We start from the raw sequence: 18095 nt of genomic DNA on the forward strand, positions 1-18095 counted from the left end.
GAGAAAAAAAGATGAAAGCATTAAAATACTTAGAAATGCACACACAATATTTATGTTATCAGATATACAAACAATGAAAATAGGAACTGTAAACCTAAAATTTTACAAGACCCAGTTCTCTAAGACACAGCTTCCTTGGAACCACATGTAATTAAATTCCATATAGCAATTAGACTATGCATAAGGATCTGCTGTTAAACAGTTGTTTCTTTTAAGATGCAAATTTGTCACCAATAACTTGACTACAGAGTCTGACAAAATAGTGTGCAATAGAATGTATTTGATTATAAAATACAGAAAAATATGCAACAAAACCAATCATCTTTCTCTTGGATTCCCTCCAGGATGAGCATAAAGACAAATATAGGGTGGGCAAATTGTGAGTACATGTAACAGTTTATTCTTGTATTATTATTATTATTATTATTACATTATTTATGTGTATTACATCTATAAACCTACTTTTGCCTACTCCTGTATATGTGGACGATTAACTATAATGTTATAGAGTACTGTACATGTACTTTACACAGACTGATTCATTTCTCACAACAACCCCCTGAGATATGCACACTTTTATGAGGAGGATACTAAGGCACAGAGAAGTTAACACATTGCGGACCAGTAGTTTTATTGCTAGCTTTACCCAGTGGCCAGATAAGTTTCTACTGAACAAGTACAAAAAACGTTTTACATAAATGTTAAAGGCACGCTTTAAAATTAAATACCCATTGCATTTTGAAGTAATTTATTACATGTTCTTACAAGCTAATATCTTTTTAAAGTATGATACTTTGTAAAACACTGTGTAATATGAAGTGGGAATTCTCGAGATCTGTCTGCAATGTGTTAAGTAATTTACATAGATAGGTGGCCAGGCCAAGATTTGCATTCCAAGTATTTTGGCCCCATAATCCATGCTCTTAACTACCAATAGATGTGAGCAAGAATATCTTGCAGTTCCCAGGCATTGTATTAGTTAAAACTGGTTGCTGCCCAACCCTTCGGAATGCAGCATAACTCACTCCAACCCACTTCTCAGAGAAATCGCACTTTAGCTATCATTCAGGACCAAGGTCAGCAGTCAAAGGACGTGCTGGCCCTTTTAGTTAAAAAAACAAAACACAGACCGTGCCTATTTCTATCAAGTCCCCCTACTTTGATAACCAATAGAAATGCAGGGTGGGAAACATATATAATGTTAATGAAATGGAGATTCAGCTGAGATATAGGTTTTATCTGATAACACTCTTCCTTCCAACCATCTCGCAGGCTGCCACTACATTTAATTTTTATAAAAGGACATTCTTGCCACATCACCCTCTATTAAAAAATCCAATAGAATCTCATTCCCTTTATGTCTTAGTTTTATGTGGAAAGTATACTCAACCTAGTCAATTTCTACCCTCCTAATTTTACAAACACTTATTCCAACTAGGCCATTGCTCCTATTTCTGTCTTCTTACTTCCCTTCATCTCTTCCAATCAAAACACATGAAGGAAACAACTTTGCCTTGACCTGATTTATTTGATTTTACTCATTCTTCAAGGTCAGTCTCCATTAAACCTTCCTTGACCACCAAGGCTCAGAGTGAGTCTTCCAACAAACTTTATTGCTTATACCATTTTGGGACTCGTATCTTTTACTATCTTGTTTTTCTGTTCATATGAATGCAGTCTTTTTCAACAACCTAGTCTCAATTGAAGGCATGCTCATTGTTGTCTTATCTCCCAAGGATATAACTCTATTCCTACTTGAAATACCCTCAAATATTTAAGCTATTTGAATTATCATATCCAAAGTCCTCATACTTGACACAGACTATTTTCAAAGTATAATAAACACAAAAATACAGTAAGTATTATGTAGGCTTCTAATTCATTGGGTGCAAGCAGCAGACACCAGTTACTAAACAATGATATCCAAATTTTCTGTAAATAATGTTCATTTATCACAAATTCCAGGTCTTTTTAAACAATCATAAATCACATAAAACTGTACCTACCTTCTACAAAATAAAAATACTTCCAAGAACAACTCTGTATTGACCTAGTCCTTAAAAATAATCACTTATGCAAGCAGTTTGTCATCTACTCTTTCTGCACTATTTTCCTGAATTGGTGAAGATTCCTTTCACTACTGCAGAAGCACAAACTTTTCCAAATACCGTTTCTCCCCCATAATAAACCAAAAAGGAACAGATATCAATCGGTCATCTAATTACCACATAGAATTATAAACATGTATCATTAGAAATACCCACATTTTAAGTTCCTTAATAATAAAAAACCTATGTATGCACGTTAATATTCCCAGCACCATCTTAACACTGATGTAAATATACATTAATAGACTGCAAGAGAGCAGCCCTTCATATGGTATATTCTGCAGAAACCAGTGTCCTGTAAAATTGTAGGTCTTCTACAAAGGCGTTTCCTGGTCAAGAGAGTGTGAAATGCATTCTTGTGCAACCCTTCTCAGAGGGGCACAATAACTATTGCATATTAAAGGCTCTGAGGTGCCCTGTTGTTTACCAAAACCCTTTTTTTCATTTTGCACTTCTCAATCTTGAGTAGTGTATATACCCAGGAGTGATATTTGGAATATTTAGTAATTAGTAAAGCACAAGCAATTAATAATCAACAGCAATTTGAGCCCCTCCTTCATCCACTGCCCTTCAGTTTTTAGTTGCTGTGCATAAGGTGATGGTAGGGCGGTCCTCAGGAAGGAAGTACTAAAGTGGGGAAAGTAGAAGTCCACCTTTGGGGTAACAGCTATTTACAAATCATGGCAAAATTATTTCAATATTTTAACAACTAGCGTATCTGTACCAGTGTGTAGTCACTGAAATCAGTCCTGAAAAAACACCAATCTTTCACGCAACAGTCTAAAATATATATGAAGAGGAGAATTAAAAGGCCTTTTCCTAACTAAAGAATTTCAACTATCAATAAGCAGAGGTTTGGCTTGTTTGCTTTTAGGAGCCTTAAAAAGATCACACCAGACTCCCCATATCGTTAGTCCATTGTGAAATCTAATATAATGAGGACAAAATTAACAGTCCTAGCTCCCCAAAGAGACCTCTCCCGTCTCTCGGTAAGACAAATTAGAGGCCTGGTCAGCCATAGCTATTTATTAAGCATTCTGATACCAGGACCTGCTAGCTAAAGATACAAAAATTTCTCTCTTGGCATGAATACTGTGGAAAATCCATCATTACACCACAAATGTCATATTCAACAGGTATCCTCCACCAACCTCCTCTTTGAGAATAAGTTTCTTTAATCCTCCTTACTTTAAGCCAACACTTCTCCTAACCTTTATCCCAAGTCTCCTTCCAAATTTCAGACTTTTAAGTCCAGCATGTTTTATTTCCTTTAAGTTTGTATTTAGTAACATTTTCAGACAGTAATCCACTAATACAGAATCATCAAACACCTTCTTACACTACACCATATCATTTCTAATCCTGGTAGAAGAGTTTCCGACAATGTTGTTCATCAAAACATCACTAATGAGAAACTATATAGCTATCTGCATTTCTATTCTCACTACAATGATTTAAATTTTAAATCAAAGCATGAAACACAATATTGGGCATTAGCAAAAACTGACAAATACATTTTTGAAACTCTAATAAAAAGTCTGCCTACAATCTATATTTCAAATAACACTATCTTCAATGGGTAAAAAAAAACCTAAGTAATCTTCTATTTTCTTTGTGAACGGAATTTAAGTATATTCATATTTCACTTGCATTACTCTTAAAGTGTAAAGCACAGTTTTAATCATTTAGGTAAGTTACCGTTTAACCTTCTTACAGCTATCATTCACATTCACTCCAAATGCTTTAACTAAAAAGATGTTTATATTTATATTTCAACCTTTCTATTTATAAGGCATTATAAACTTCATTTTGCAATTATATAATTCTGAAGCCTTATTTCTTCAAATCTAATTTAAGACAAGCCCCACACCATCAGCTTCCTTTTGTTACATCTTTTCTCCCCTTTCTCATGTTTAACCTTTAGACCTATCAATGATGCCCCAGCATAAAACTACTTAATGCAAATACTAATACCTGATAGAAACAGAGGAATTTATGGCATTCTCAATTGATCCATGGGAATAAAATTCTAAAGAGCAAGTATCAGGTCTTTTGGATATCTTTTAAAAATACTAAAAAACTTAAGAGGAAACTATCCTCTTAAGAATAAATATATCAGAGTCATTTCAAATCCAGCTGTTACTCATACAATTTAAAAAATTGTTTTAGGTGAGGAAGTAGAAGGTTCTTCCTTCATAGAACTAACACTTAAGTTTTAAAGATGGAGCTAATATCTCATAAGAGTTAAAGAAACCAAAGTGATAAAATATAGTTAGAAATCTCGTGGAATTTTCCCTTTTCACACTTTTGTAATTAAGAGGGTTTGCAGAAACTGGAAGTTGGTTGAATAAACTAAAGTATATTCATATTATGCATGTGTAAAAAAAGGAATGCTACTATTCATCCCTGTTAAGATAGACCTTAAGGATAAGAACTAGTGGATGAAAAAACTCAAGTTATTTATATTAGCATATGAACAAGAAACAAAATAAAATGCTGTTTAAAGATGAAATGCCCATACAATGGTATTATATATATAAATATGTAAACAGTATTAGTTCACATCACCTATGTCTAAAGTCAAGTTGGTGTGAGTAATGTAATAGAGTTCTAGGTATTCTAAATCTGCTATTAGAAGTAAAGAAACCAAAGGCATTTTTGCCAACAATGGCATTTACTAATTTGATAGTAAGTTTAAATATTGTTAATATCACAGAATTTATACAAACAAGGTAACAAATGATAGCCATATACTCAGAACACAGGCTTGATACAGTAAATATAATTTTCATTATCCAGAACTATTAAAGAATATGCCATTTTCTGGATAACTAATAGCTAAAAAAATTAATCCTCTACATTTCAATTTAAATTTTTTTTTAAATATATTTTATTGATATTTCACAGAGAGGAAGGGAGAGGGATAGAGAGCTAGAAACATCGATGAGAGAGAAACATCGATCAGCTGCCTCCTGCACACCTCCCACTGAGGATGTGCCCACAACCAAGGTACATGCCCTTGACCGGAATCGAACCCGGGACCTTTCAGTCCGCAGGCCGACGCTCTATCCACTGAGCCAAACCGGTTTTGGCTCAATTTAAATTTTTAAAACAAATACTTCCTAACAATATGCTACAATACGGAATTTTGAATTTTTCTTATTCTTCCAGCCATGCAATATACAGAAATACTGCCTTAGGGAGAAATACTGCTTAATTTTTTTTTTAATTAACTGAGGCTCTAAATGAAAAATATTTTTAAGACACAGAGCACAGGCCACAATATTTAAAAGCTTTTAATGCTAGGCTTGGGAAGCACAGGGAAAAAAGGGTGTGTGTCTGAGTAGGGGATAGGAGTAGGTGGTGGGTAAGAAGTTTGATGAAGCAGGACTAGCAAACATATTTGCTGTGCAAGCTGAATGAGTTTCATAAGGATTTATTACTTTTCCTCTCTACTTTTTTACATATTTGAACATTTCCAAAATAAAAAGTTGAAGTGCTAAATATTAAGTATTACATTAATAGAAAACAAAAACAGGAGTATAAAACCAACACAACTTCATACTTCTCAATCTAACATTATCACACCAGTCTAACAAAAGCCAATATCAACTAACTTGTTATGATTAATGTATAAATATAACAAATGCAGATTTAAGTAAAAAAATCTCTTTTTAGTTAATTATTCCCTACACCTGTCCTTCCCACCTAACTGACTGACTTACCCATTACTAAACAGTTTCATATGCTACTCTTTTTGTTTCATTATACCTTTTTAGTGAACAAAACTAATTTGTGAAACAAAGAAAGTAAAATTAAGCAAAACAAGCAAATGGTTCTTCATAAGAAATCTCTGATTAAAAATTAGGTTATGCCATACCCAAGAAAATAAACCCTCTCTGTCTTTTGAGAATATATATGGTATAACTTAAAAACAATGTGAGGAAACAGTAAGACAAAGGTAAATTTGGCATTAACACCTGGAAACAACTGAAATAAACACAACCATTCATTATTAAGCCTTTTTCATTTAACTCCAAAAGCTCTGGCCATAAAGAGGTTCATTTAGCTAGGGGAATTTACAAAAGCCAACTTATGAACTTGGAAAATCTGGGTTGAGATCTGAGTTCTTAATTAACTCCTTTGAAAACAATTGCAGTTAAGTAGTATTAACCCTTTAAAATAAATTGTATTCCTGATGACATAAGAAACGTAAGCTTGTTATAGAAAACAATAAAAAGTAGTAAGAAATCCTTACCAATAAAACCATCACCTAAAAAAGAAAAACAAAAAACAACTCATCGCTTAGAGTGAACAAATATTTTGATATGTCTTCTAGTTCTGTGTACATGCATGGATGGTAAGGGAAGGAGGGCACACCAAACTTTATTGTATGAAATTAGAACTATACTATTTACCATTTTCAATCAACATTTTGTTTTCCTGTATTTAATATTTTTCAGGCCCTAGCCAGGTAGCTCAGTTGGTTAGAGCATCATCCCGATACACCAAGGGTGAGGGTTTGATCTCCAGTCAGGGCACATAAAAGAAGCAACCAATGAATGATAAATAAGTGGAACAACAAATTGATGTTTTTCTCTCCTCCCTCCCACTTCTGCTCTTTCTCTAAAATGAAATAAAAATTAATAATAAAAAACTTCAAAAACAGGACATTTAATAGCCACAACACATTGTGAACTCCTGAAATTTATTATTTGACAAGTAACAGTTAAAAATTCTTTTTTATGTTCTTTTAGGACCTAAAACATATCACACTGAAACAAGAAATATTCAATAAAATGCCAATCATAAAAATTCTTTCAGAAATATCTAGTAGAAACTGAGTTCTTGAGACAGACATGAAAAAATAGTTTGATGAACTAAAAAGATATCACCATTAGGTCCCATGAGGTATTTCTGAGTTATACAATCAAGAACCGCCTGTTACTTTGATGCACTCTTTCAGAAGAAAAAGAATCCTTAATTTTCTTTAGATATTGGTAAAAAAAAAAAAAATCTAAAATCTATAAATACAAGTGTCGTCAAAAATTAATCAGCTAGATCCATGGTCGGCAAACTGCGGCTCGCGAGCCACATGGGGCTCTTTGGCCCCTTCAGTGTGGCTCTTCCACAAAATACCACGGCCTGGGCGAGTCTATTTTGAAGAAGTGGCGTTAGAAGTTTAAGTTTAAAAAATTTGGCTCTCAAAAGAAATTTCAATCGTTGTATTGTTGATATTTGGCTTTGTTGACTAATGAGTTTGCCGACCACTGAGCTAGATCATAATGGCTTCATTGAAATAAAGAGATTTATAGCAAATCCCACACTTGAACTTTACAGCATGTCATGGTTTAAAAAGCACTTTAATATTCATTATCTCATTTGAGCCTCACAACAACCTTGTAAGCAAGGGCGTCCCAGTTTACAAATTAAGTAAGGCCTTGGAACCAAGTGGTAAGATCATAACTAGAACCTTAACTCTCAGTGTTCTTTCCATGCCATGTTCTAGCTATTTTAAATTTAAATTTATTTTATAGCTTTGCTTTTCTAATTATAGAAAATGTATGTTCATGACCACCATCCCCCAAAAGAAAAATAATCCCCATGACATACAGAAAAAGAACAAAAAAATTTTGTATAATCTTACCACAAAGGGAAAACTATCATTAACATCACTTTTCTAGGTATATACCCACATACCTCAATCAGTACTGCTTTGTTAGAGGAACTGTTTACCTCAGAATAAATAAATCCATGTTTGCACCTAAGAATGCAAGTATTACACTAGTTAATAATACAAGAGTACATATCTTCTATGCTTTCCTCAGTTTAACTGGCACTCAATCTGCTAATTTCTTCTAGTATATAGATAGATCCACTTAGCCAACTCTTTTCTACCATGTTTTGTACCGAGATCTCAGTTTTGGGGTAGCTAGGAGAAAGGAGAGAACTACAAAGTGTACGTCAATCACAAAGGGTATGCAAATTCTGAAGGTGCCATTAAGTGTGGATAGAGTACCATGCTGTATATTAAAATGCCAAAAGTGTGGTGCCTCAAGGAAATTGTCAAAGATACAATAAGCAGACAATTAGAAACGTTTGGTAACATAAAGGGCATTACAAACTTCACTATCTGGAAAGATTGATAAATATGATTTCAGATTAGAAAGGAAATGGAATATCAACTTGCTAATGACAGGAACAAATTACCACGAGAACCATGCATTAACAACCCCAGAGCAATTATTTAATAGTTAACATTTCCAGGAAGACAACTTTTTGATAAACAGGATAAATGAGTACAATCAGATATATACTTTTTTTAGGATCATATGAACTGCATACATAACTGTATTCATAGTAAATAATGCCCAGAGACGTGCACTGGCCCTGCTAACTTTGCTACCCTCAACAAATATAATACATTAGTCCAAGAGAAACCACTTAATCCAATTTTGAATAAAGGAATCTTTCACCCTAGCCAGTTTGGCTCAGTGGATAAAGCATCAGCCTGTGGACCAAAGGATCCTGGGTTCGATTTCCGTCAAGGGCATGTACCTCAGTTGCAGGCTTCTCCCTGGCCCAGGCTGTGGTCAGGGCTCGTGCAGGAGGCAACCAATTGATGTGTTTCTCTCTCTCATCGATATTTCTCTCTGTCTTTCCCTCTCTCTTCCACACTCTCTAAAAATCAGTAGAAAAATATCCTGGGGTGAAGATTAAAAAAAAAAAAAGAAAAAGAAATCTTTCCTGGGATTTTTTAAAAATCAGAAATGGGAAAAGTGATGGATGCTGATAAAACTCAAATGTTGTTGACAGCATATTTACTATTTTAGTGAGAAAGCATAAAACAGAAACAAAATGTAGTCAATACAACAGAGGTAAGCAGGACCAAGAGATAAATACAGTACTGAAGACATCCAACTACCCAGTTCCAAAGGTTCCTGAAGCCTAATTGCATGCTTGCCGTGCCTGCCATTTGGATATTCACTTCGTTCATGAAATGCACAATCCAAAAAATGTTCCCATTTGCCTGAAGTAAGTTTCCAAAATCTTTAATTATGGATAAACTGCCAAATGTCTTAAACTCTTTACAAAGTACAAAAGAGCATATTTAGTATGTTACTTTTTGTATAAGGAATGGAAATAAGAAAACACATATCTGTTTATGGTTACAAAAGAAAACAAACACACATAGGTAGGATAACAGAAAACAATAAAGCTGGTTACCTGTAGAAGTAACTGAAAGGCTTTTTAAAAAGGGGGAATATTTCATGGAGTAGATCTTATTACATAGTTTTGACTTTTAAAAGTATGTTAACAATCTACATTTTTTAAAAATTAAAACAAGAATGGCAAAGAGGGAAAATCTAAAATTAAAAGCATACTAATTCAATCATTTAACTCACTGAAGGGGAAAAAGAAAACTAATGTGCCTGGCCAGTGTGGCTTCATTGTGGCTTGAGCATCATACCATGCACCAAGAGATCACCTGTTTGATTCCAGGTCATGGCACATGCCTAGGTTTGGGACTTGATCCCCAGTAAGGGGTGTGAAGGAGCCAACTGATATTTCTATCTCTTCCTCTCTAAAATCAATAAAAACATTTTTTAAAAACCTAATGCAAGTGCTATAAAACCTATATTTGATTTATATACCCTCAATTTAGGGGTAGCTAGGAGAAAGGGGAGAGCTACAAACAAATTCTTACCTTTTTTAGTTTTTTGGGTGGGATTTGGTTTGGTTTGGTTTTGTTTTGTAGTGGTATAGGTAAAATAATTCTGAAATTACTAGCTATAAGATTGAGTAAGTAAATGTTTTTTAAAAAATATATTTTATTGATTTTTTACAGAGAGGAAGAGAGAGGGATAGAAACATCGATGAGAGAGAAACATTGATCACCTGCCTCCTGCACACCCCCTACTGGGGATGTACCCGCAACCAAGGTACATGCCCTTGACCAGAATCGAACCTGGGACCTTTCAGTCCGCAAGCCGACACTCTATCCACTGAGCCAAACCGGTTAGGGATGTAAGTAAATGTTTTGATAGTGGTGAGAGCCATGGTTCTCACTGTGGAAGACAAAATATATAGATATAAAATAGGAGCAAGTAAGAAAGAACTGGATAGCAATAAATTATAAACCTTATAAACCACTGAGAAAACCAGGGGTTCTTAACTCCATACCAATAGAGCAATGTATTTGTAGAGAGACTGCTTAGTTGGAGAATCATCAGTTTGTAACCATCATAATAAAGATTGGTTTGAGTAAGAATCATCTGTGCATGTTAAATCCAGAGTGAAATTTTGATGAAGAGTAGAACATTTGCATAACCCTAAAATGTCTTTCCACAGGTCAGTTAATTCCAAGAAAGTGGGGGTGGGGGAGAAATCAAACACTTTGACCAAAATGAGAAATGTTCTATTAAAAAAAAAAAAGGTAGATTGTATTCTTCAAAAATGTCAATTTCACAGATAAAGAAAGGTTATGGAAATGTTCCAAAGTAAAGAAGACTAAAGAGACATGACAACTAAAGGCAATTATTTAATCCGACCTAGACTGATCCTGTACTGGGGGTGGGGGGTAGGGGGAGAACAAAAACAGAAACTGATATAAAGGACATTATTGGGTCAATTAACAAAATCAGAATATGGTAAATTAAAGTTTTATTAATGTTAAATTTATGGAGATAGTAACTATACTATGACTCAGAAAATATTCTTAGAAAATAAACTAGAGGAGCACAATGTAGGCTTCTCTCAAATAGTGTGGAGGGAGGGGTCGGGGTGTGTGTGCGTGTGTGCGTGTGTGCGTGTGTGCGTGCGTGTGTGTGTGTGTGACAATAGAGGGAAGAAAAAGAGCGAAAAGCGACAGGAAATTCCTGTCAGCCAGGGCTTTACTTCATTCAAAAATAGTTAATGGCCCAAAGTTTTAAATCCAACACTGGACTATCTAACTTCTTAGTTATATATGATATACTAGGTCAGTGGTCGGCAAACTCATTAGTCAACAGAGCCAAATATCAACAGTACAACGATTGAAATTTCTTTTGAGAGCCGAAAACCGACTTCTGCCCATGGGCCACTAAGTTTCAATCACACTGTACGTGCGCACCCACACGTGGTATTTTGTGGAAGAGCCACATTCAAGGGGCCAAAGAGCCGCATGTGGCTCGCGAGCCGCGGTTTGCCGACCACTGTACTAGGTCAAAAAAAAGGACTGGACTATAAGCAAGTATGGCAGTAGGAAGAAAACCTCCAATATGGTAAAGAACATAAGCCTTAAGCAAATGTCTGGATTTGGCCCTTTTTTCCCTCCTGCATCATGCTCACTCCCTAACTATTGACTGTTAGTCAGCCCATTATGCAATTCATAATAATCTGATCTTTGGGGAAATTTCCAATGATCTTAAGACACCCGCCCTGTAGGAGGGTGCCACTGAATGACTTCATGCAAAAGTGGTTAACTCCCATAAATAAAATTTAACACTAATGTAGCATAGTATTTTTAAAGAACATAGACCCTAGATTCAGTGTTTTAACCAAGCCTCAGTTAGATTGTGTGAAAAATGGAATAAAAACAATACCCACTTAAGAATGTTAATGTGAAGAATAATTAAAACTATACCTCCTGATATACCGTAGGTGCTCAAAACATGTTAGACAGTAAACAAAATGCTTTATTTAAGAAGCAGGTAGGAATCTGTTCCTTTTATTAAGACTCAGATAATTTTTAAAATTTCCAATATGGTAGTAGAAACAAATACATTTATGCACACATGTGTGTGGTATATGAGACAAACTGGGAAATTTGAGTACTGATTGGTTACCTAACATTAAGGAATTATTATTTTAGGTGTGTTAAGCATGTTTTTCTCTAAATATTTAGAAAAAACTTCTGAACTACAAATTTATGAATGATATGGGATCTGCTTTAAAAAATTAAGGTGGAGAGTAGAGACAAGATTGACCATTATTAGCTTGTAATTTTTAATGCTGGATGATAGGTATACGGGTAGTGAATCATTGTATTATGCTTTATTGTATGTTTAGAATTTTTCCATAATAAAATGTGGTTTTTTTAAGTAAAAAAATTCAAAACAAAAGCAAGTTGGAAATATATGCTCATTAGCAGGGACAATAGGGCAATTAAAGTTTAAGAAAATGAAGACTGCAGAAATGAGGCAGGAAAAAAAATAAAAGCTTTAACAAGACTGGAACAATATACATATTTTGGTATTTAAGGAGTTCAAGAGTTAAAAAATAACCCAAAATGTAGGTACCCCAAGGTCACCACTATGAAAATATCAAAATATATGTACCTTAAAACTTTCTATGTTCCCCAAGTCTTTTCTTTCAAAACAAAACCTTAGAGATCAGTGAGGGAATAACCCTCACTGATTTCTATAGCTGTGCTTTATTTCTAACACCTCACCTTTTCCTTATGGTCTTCCTTTTCATTATTCTCTTTATATCTTCCATATATCTATTAACTTCCCATTTTAATTTTCAACCACAAAATCAGATCCCAGTAAATAAAACTGAAGCAATGAGAGAGTCAGTCAAGCTGGATACAAAGAGGTGCTTACCAGCATTCCACAAATATAACTACTTTCCGTTTTTGGAGGACCTCTAAAGTACATTTCAACACTCAATAGCTCATTTTTACACAAAACAGCCCAAATTATGTTACCAGGCACCCATACTGGAAGCACTGTGTCTTAGTATGTACAGCATTTTATTAAGAATTTGGAAAAATATATCTAAACCTTCAACAATATGCATTTAGTTATAGAAGGAGTAGAATTTGGACTCCAATAGTCTGCCCTGTGTTCTTATCCTGCCTCTGCAACTACCAGCTGAGTTCATTCACTGTAATTGTGAGCATCTAGAAAGGGTCCTCAAACTTTTTAAACAGGGGGCCAGTTCACTGTCCCTCAGACCGTGAGAGGGCCGGACTATAGTTTAAAAAAAAAAACTATGAACAAATTCCTATGCGCACTGCGGACCCGGGACGAGTCGGCTGCTAAGCAGGACAGGCAGCGGCACCAGGCGGGCCGGATAAATGTCCTCGGCAGGCCGTAGTTTGAGGACCCCTAAATACATATCGGACACTGGGACAGATACAAAGGTGAACATAACAGTCACATAAATAAATGGTTACGCCCTGGCTGGTTTGGCTCAGTGGACAGAGCCTCGGCCTGTGACTGAGGGGTCCCAGGTTCGATTCTGGCCAAGGGTACATGCCCAGGTTGTGGGCTCAATCCCCAGTATGGGGCGTGCAGGAGGCAGCGGATCAATGATTCTCTCATCTATCTCTCTATCCCTCTCCCTTCCTCTCTGAAATCAATAAAGAAATATATTTTTAAAAAATAATAAAATAAAAAATAAATGGTTACAATGTTTTGATAAGTGCTCCAAAATTTTATCAATTTAACCTAAATTCCTTAAGCTCCTTCTTTTTAAATAAAAGGGAGTACCCACAGGTTGCAATTTTGTATCAAAAGACGCTAAAAATCTGTAATAAAAGTAACAGCTGACATTTATTCAACAGCTCCTATATGCCAGGAATAGGAGCTTTCCATACACTGTTTCAATCTTCACAACAATCCCAAGTAGGTAGTATTAATCACCATTTTACAGATAAGGAAACAGAAATTCAGAAAGACTAAAATAACTTACCCACAATCTCACACATATATTAAGAGGAAAAACAGGGATTCGAATCCAGATCTTCTGATTCCAAAGCCTATTATCTCTCCACTAAACTATTTCTCTCATTTTCTTTCACTACAGGAAAACAAAATTTCCAGAGATCACCTTCTTAAGAGCACGGAAGAGAAAAATCTTTAAGACAACCGTGAAATACAAAGTAATCACCAATCATAAGAAGTGTTTCTTTAAACCAAATTATCTGACATATACAGTCTCCATAATGAAAGATGACATGCAAGAGACTGAAAAACTATTAATATAACCAATATTCAAAGTAATAGACATGTGACATAAATAACAAATGAGTATGAAATTTTGTGATTTCTCCCAACTGTTTTATCTTTACCCTTACTTGCTTGAACACGAACAACCAAGGAGGAAATGGCCCAGCTTAGTGTAATGTATTACCATGTTGAGCCCATATAAGAATTTACAAGTGCATATTACAGTGTATGAAAATACAAAATAAAGTGTAATGAAATGCTGTCAAATATTTTAAATGCAACGTAAGCTCACTAAGTGTTGAATAACTAAACATCAACGAAATTTAAAGCTATGTTGAAATAATGTAAATTATGTGTTTATTTTTTCTGTATAAACCTCATTAATCCTTTAAAAAAATCTTTTTCCAGTTTATCAATTTGAATGGCAAATTTGAACCAGTGTTAAAATAAATCAATACTTTATATCAAATAAAGGAAAAAAGAACATTTTTTGTGTACAATTCCAAAGCCCGTTAGCAAAAGAATTTGAACCAATATAAATCGCCGGATCCTAGTAACAAATTTTTCTTCAGAACTCCTCAGATTAAAATAGCATTTCCCTCAGAATTTTGCCAAACAGTAAAATTTAATTTTAACAAAAATTAGCTTGATGCCGCCTTCATTGACTAATCCAACTAAAGATTTTGTAGGAATATGTCTCCTTCGTTTGCATTTACCTCAAACAACAAAAGGTAAGTTTCAAACGTCCTCAAAGATTCATGCATGTGGTTTACATTTGCCCCCCACCTTTAACAGAAGGGGGCCCAAGGTAGGAGTTACACAAAAATAAAACACTGAGGAGCCGTATTCAAGACTCCCCTGAGAGATTTGGAAATAAACATCGAAGCCATTTACGCGCCCTCCGTGTCCCGCACCGAGGTGACAATTTATTTGCTTTCAAACCCGCACAAGGCAGGCATAAGAAACACCGACGGCCAAAGCCGCTGGATCCTGCCATTTCCCTTTTCTCCCGACTCCCGCAGCCCCAGCCCCAGCCCCGATCATGCTCTTCTCTCTCCACGCTCTTGCACAATGTCGCGAGCCCAAAGGCTCAGCTCAAGCTCCACCGCCTCTCTTCAGGCCCAATGGGAAAGATCACTCCCTCCTCGGTGGGGCTCACCACCGCTCGCTGCGGCTGTCAGGCCTGGCGCGCTCCCGGCAGGCCCGGCGCCGATGGGGAAGGGGCCGCCACGGCCTTGCCAAAGGGTTGTTTCTCGTTCCTCCGCCCAGTGCAACGGCGTCAGGCGGCTCTTTCTGAAGCACGATCCTAGCACCGGTGCCCGACCCGGCCCTCCCGGGCGGTGAGGTGAGCCGACGGGGTAGTGAGGTGGCCAAGCTTCCCTCCCCATCCCGGGGGTCCCCCAGCCTCCTCCCGCCCCCGCCGTCTGCTCGCCGCCATTTTGTGCGCAGCCGCTGCGACACATACAATAGTCGGCCAGGATCTCCTAGGAAAGGCTCAGGACCCCCACGCTATGGGCTCCCGCCTTCCAACCCCCTAGTCCCCACAAGGCAGCGGTCCTACCTATGCCTACCGACTAACAGCCGGATCCCATTTGCGCCCCACACAGTTTAGCACTCAGCCTCCAGTCCCGACGCCGACGAAGCCACTGCCTCCACAGCACTGCACGCATGCGCGCCTAAAGGGCCTCAGCGATCCCTTCCCAGCTCCCGGCGCCTGCGTACAGCCCGCACCACGCTCGCCCGGAGGAACGAAAAAGGAGCTTGGTTCCAGAAGGGGTCGCTCTTGCATCTACTCAGGCATCTTGTGCTAGTGAAACTAAAGCACTAGTCGGTATCAATACCTAGGCCTGTTCTGTGGCAGTCCTACCCAAATCACGGGCCTCTCTAACCTGTATTGTCTCACCTCTTCCATGGTCTTCCTTGATTATTGTTGCCTTCAACAATACATTAAATTAGATAATATTCACCTTGCACCTGATGTCATGCTTTACATGGCTAAGATTTTACCGGCCTTTATCCTTTCCCCTTGTACTTTTCTTTTGTTTGTTTTTGCATCCCTATAGCACATATCAGAGCCACTCAAAATGTCAGGAAATTAGAATTCAATTAAAAGTTATTCAGTTAAGAGCTTAACACTCTCAAAGTCCTTTCATATGTTATTTCACAATAAAAATATGAGTGGTAGATATTTTCAACCTTTATTTTACTGACGAAAAACCTTGGGTTGAGATAATTTGAGTAATTTCTCAAGCTCACTCTACTTACTACTTCAACATAAAATCAATCATTGGGAAAAATCTGGGGAAACTCACGAGCCCTGCCTTATGAATAGCAAACAAAATACCACCTACCCTGAGTCTCATGCATCAGGTTTACCTAGCACCAAGCTGATGTATTTCTTTTATTCACATTAGAAAAAGCTGAAAGAAAAGTCTTTTATAAAATGTACTAGAAGCCCAGTGCACAAAATTTGTGCACTCAAGGGGGGAGGGTCCCTCAGCCCGGCCTGTGCCCTCTCGCAGTCTGGGAGCCCTCAGGGGATGTCTGACTGACAGGAAGCGGGCCTAAACCTGCAGTAGGACATCCTCAGTGCTGCCGCGGAGGTGGGAGAGGCTCCTGCCACCGCCACTGCGCTCGCCAGCCTTGAGCCCGGCTTCTGGATGAACAGAGTTCCCCCTGTGGGAGTGCACTGACCACCAGGGGGCAGCTCCTGCATTGAGCGTCTGGCCCCTGGTGGTCAGTGCGCATCATAGTGACCAGTCATTCTGCTGTTCGTCAATTTGCATATTAGCCTTTTATTATATAGGATTTTATCAGATTTTCCTTTCAAACTACAAATCCTGCCTAAGGTAACAAGCCAAAAACAACAAAGAAAAAACCAGCAAGCTCTCCCAAAACTCCAAATAACCAATGTTAAAATTTGTAAAAACTCAGTGGGTGTTTCCATCAATACATTTCTTCCTATTCATACAAATATACACAAACAGGCTACCTATAAATATTGGGAAATATTCTTTATTCTTTTTTCCAAAAATTTACATGCAAGGCTGCATTTGCTTTTCTGATCACTGGTGTTTCTCCACATAAACTATACATCCTCTCTTTTTAAAATTGTGGCATAAGCCCGGCTGGCATTGCTCAGTGGTTGAGTGTCGGGCAACCTATCAACCAAGAGGTCACAATTCAATTCCCAGTTAGGGTGTGTGCAGGACACAGCCAATCAATGATTCTCTCTCATCATTGATGTTTCTATCTCTCCCTCTTCCTTCCTCTCTGAAATCAATGAAAATATATTTAAAAAAATAAAACATAAAATAAATAAAATTGTGGCATAATATGCATAGTATGGCTCCATCAGCAATTATTCAACCTGTTATTGAACACTGTAGTTTTGAGTAGTTTTTATACTACAAATATTGCTATATACAAACAGCCTTGTGAACTGATATTTTTATTTCTAAAGTCTAGAATCCTAATAGTGAGACTGTTTGATTAAAAGACATATAATGTAGCTCTAACCAGTTTGGCTCAGAAGATAGAGGGTCGGCCTACAGACTGAAGGGTCCCAGGTTCAATTCTGGTCAAGGGCACATGCCTGGGTTGCAGGCCCGATCCCTAGTAAGGGGCATGCAGGAGGAAGCCAATTAATGATTCTCATTATTGATGTTGCTATCTCTCTCTTCCTTCCTTTCTGAAATCAATAAAAATATATTTAACTAGAGGCCTGATGCACGAAGATTCGTGCAAGAACGGGCCTTCATTCCCCTGGCTGCTGGTACCGCCTTTGCTCCGGCCAGAGTTGCCTTTTCACTCCAGCCGAGAGCCACCTTTCCGCCTTCCCATGCTGCCCAGAGGCCCAGAGCGGCCAGGGCGGTGTGGAACACAAGCGTCCTGCCCCGACACCGGCCGCTTGGCGCCTGGATATGCAAATTAACCTTCCATCTTTGTTGGATTAATTTGCATACTCACTCCTGATTGGCTGATGGGCGCCACGAAGGTATGGTCAATTTGCATCTTACTCTTTTATTAGTGTATATAAATAAATAAAGAC

General features: G+C 37.2%; 1 protein-coding gene across 8 annotated transcripts in view; it reads right to left on the reverse strand.

Moving 5' to 3' along the window:
* Positions 1-18095, reverse strand: part of ZNF638 (zinc finger protein 638) — a 114449-nt gene that overhangs the window by 62827 nt on the left and 33527 nt on the right. For 2 of the 8 annotated variants that reach the window (XM_080685778.1, XM_080685773.1), the window contains exon 1: positions 15606-15722. The exons of 3 other annotated variants lie outside the window; for them this stretch is intronic. The gene's annotated coding sequence lies outside the window, so the exon portion shown is untranslated. Of the gene's footprint in view, positions 1-15605; positions 15765-18095 lie in introns of those variants that run through there. 3 more of the 8 variants (XM_080685777.1, XM_080685776.1, XM_080685774.1) reach the window with 3 other exon arrangements.

The sequence above is a fragment of the Plecotus auritus genome (assembly GCF_963455305.1).
Source record: "Plecotus auritus genome assembly, chromosome: 8".
NCBI lineage: Eukaryota > Metazoa > Chordata > Mammalia > Chiroptera > Vespertilionidae > Plecotus > Plecotus auritus.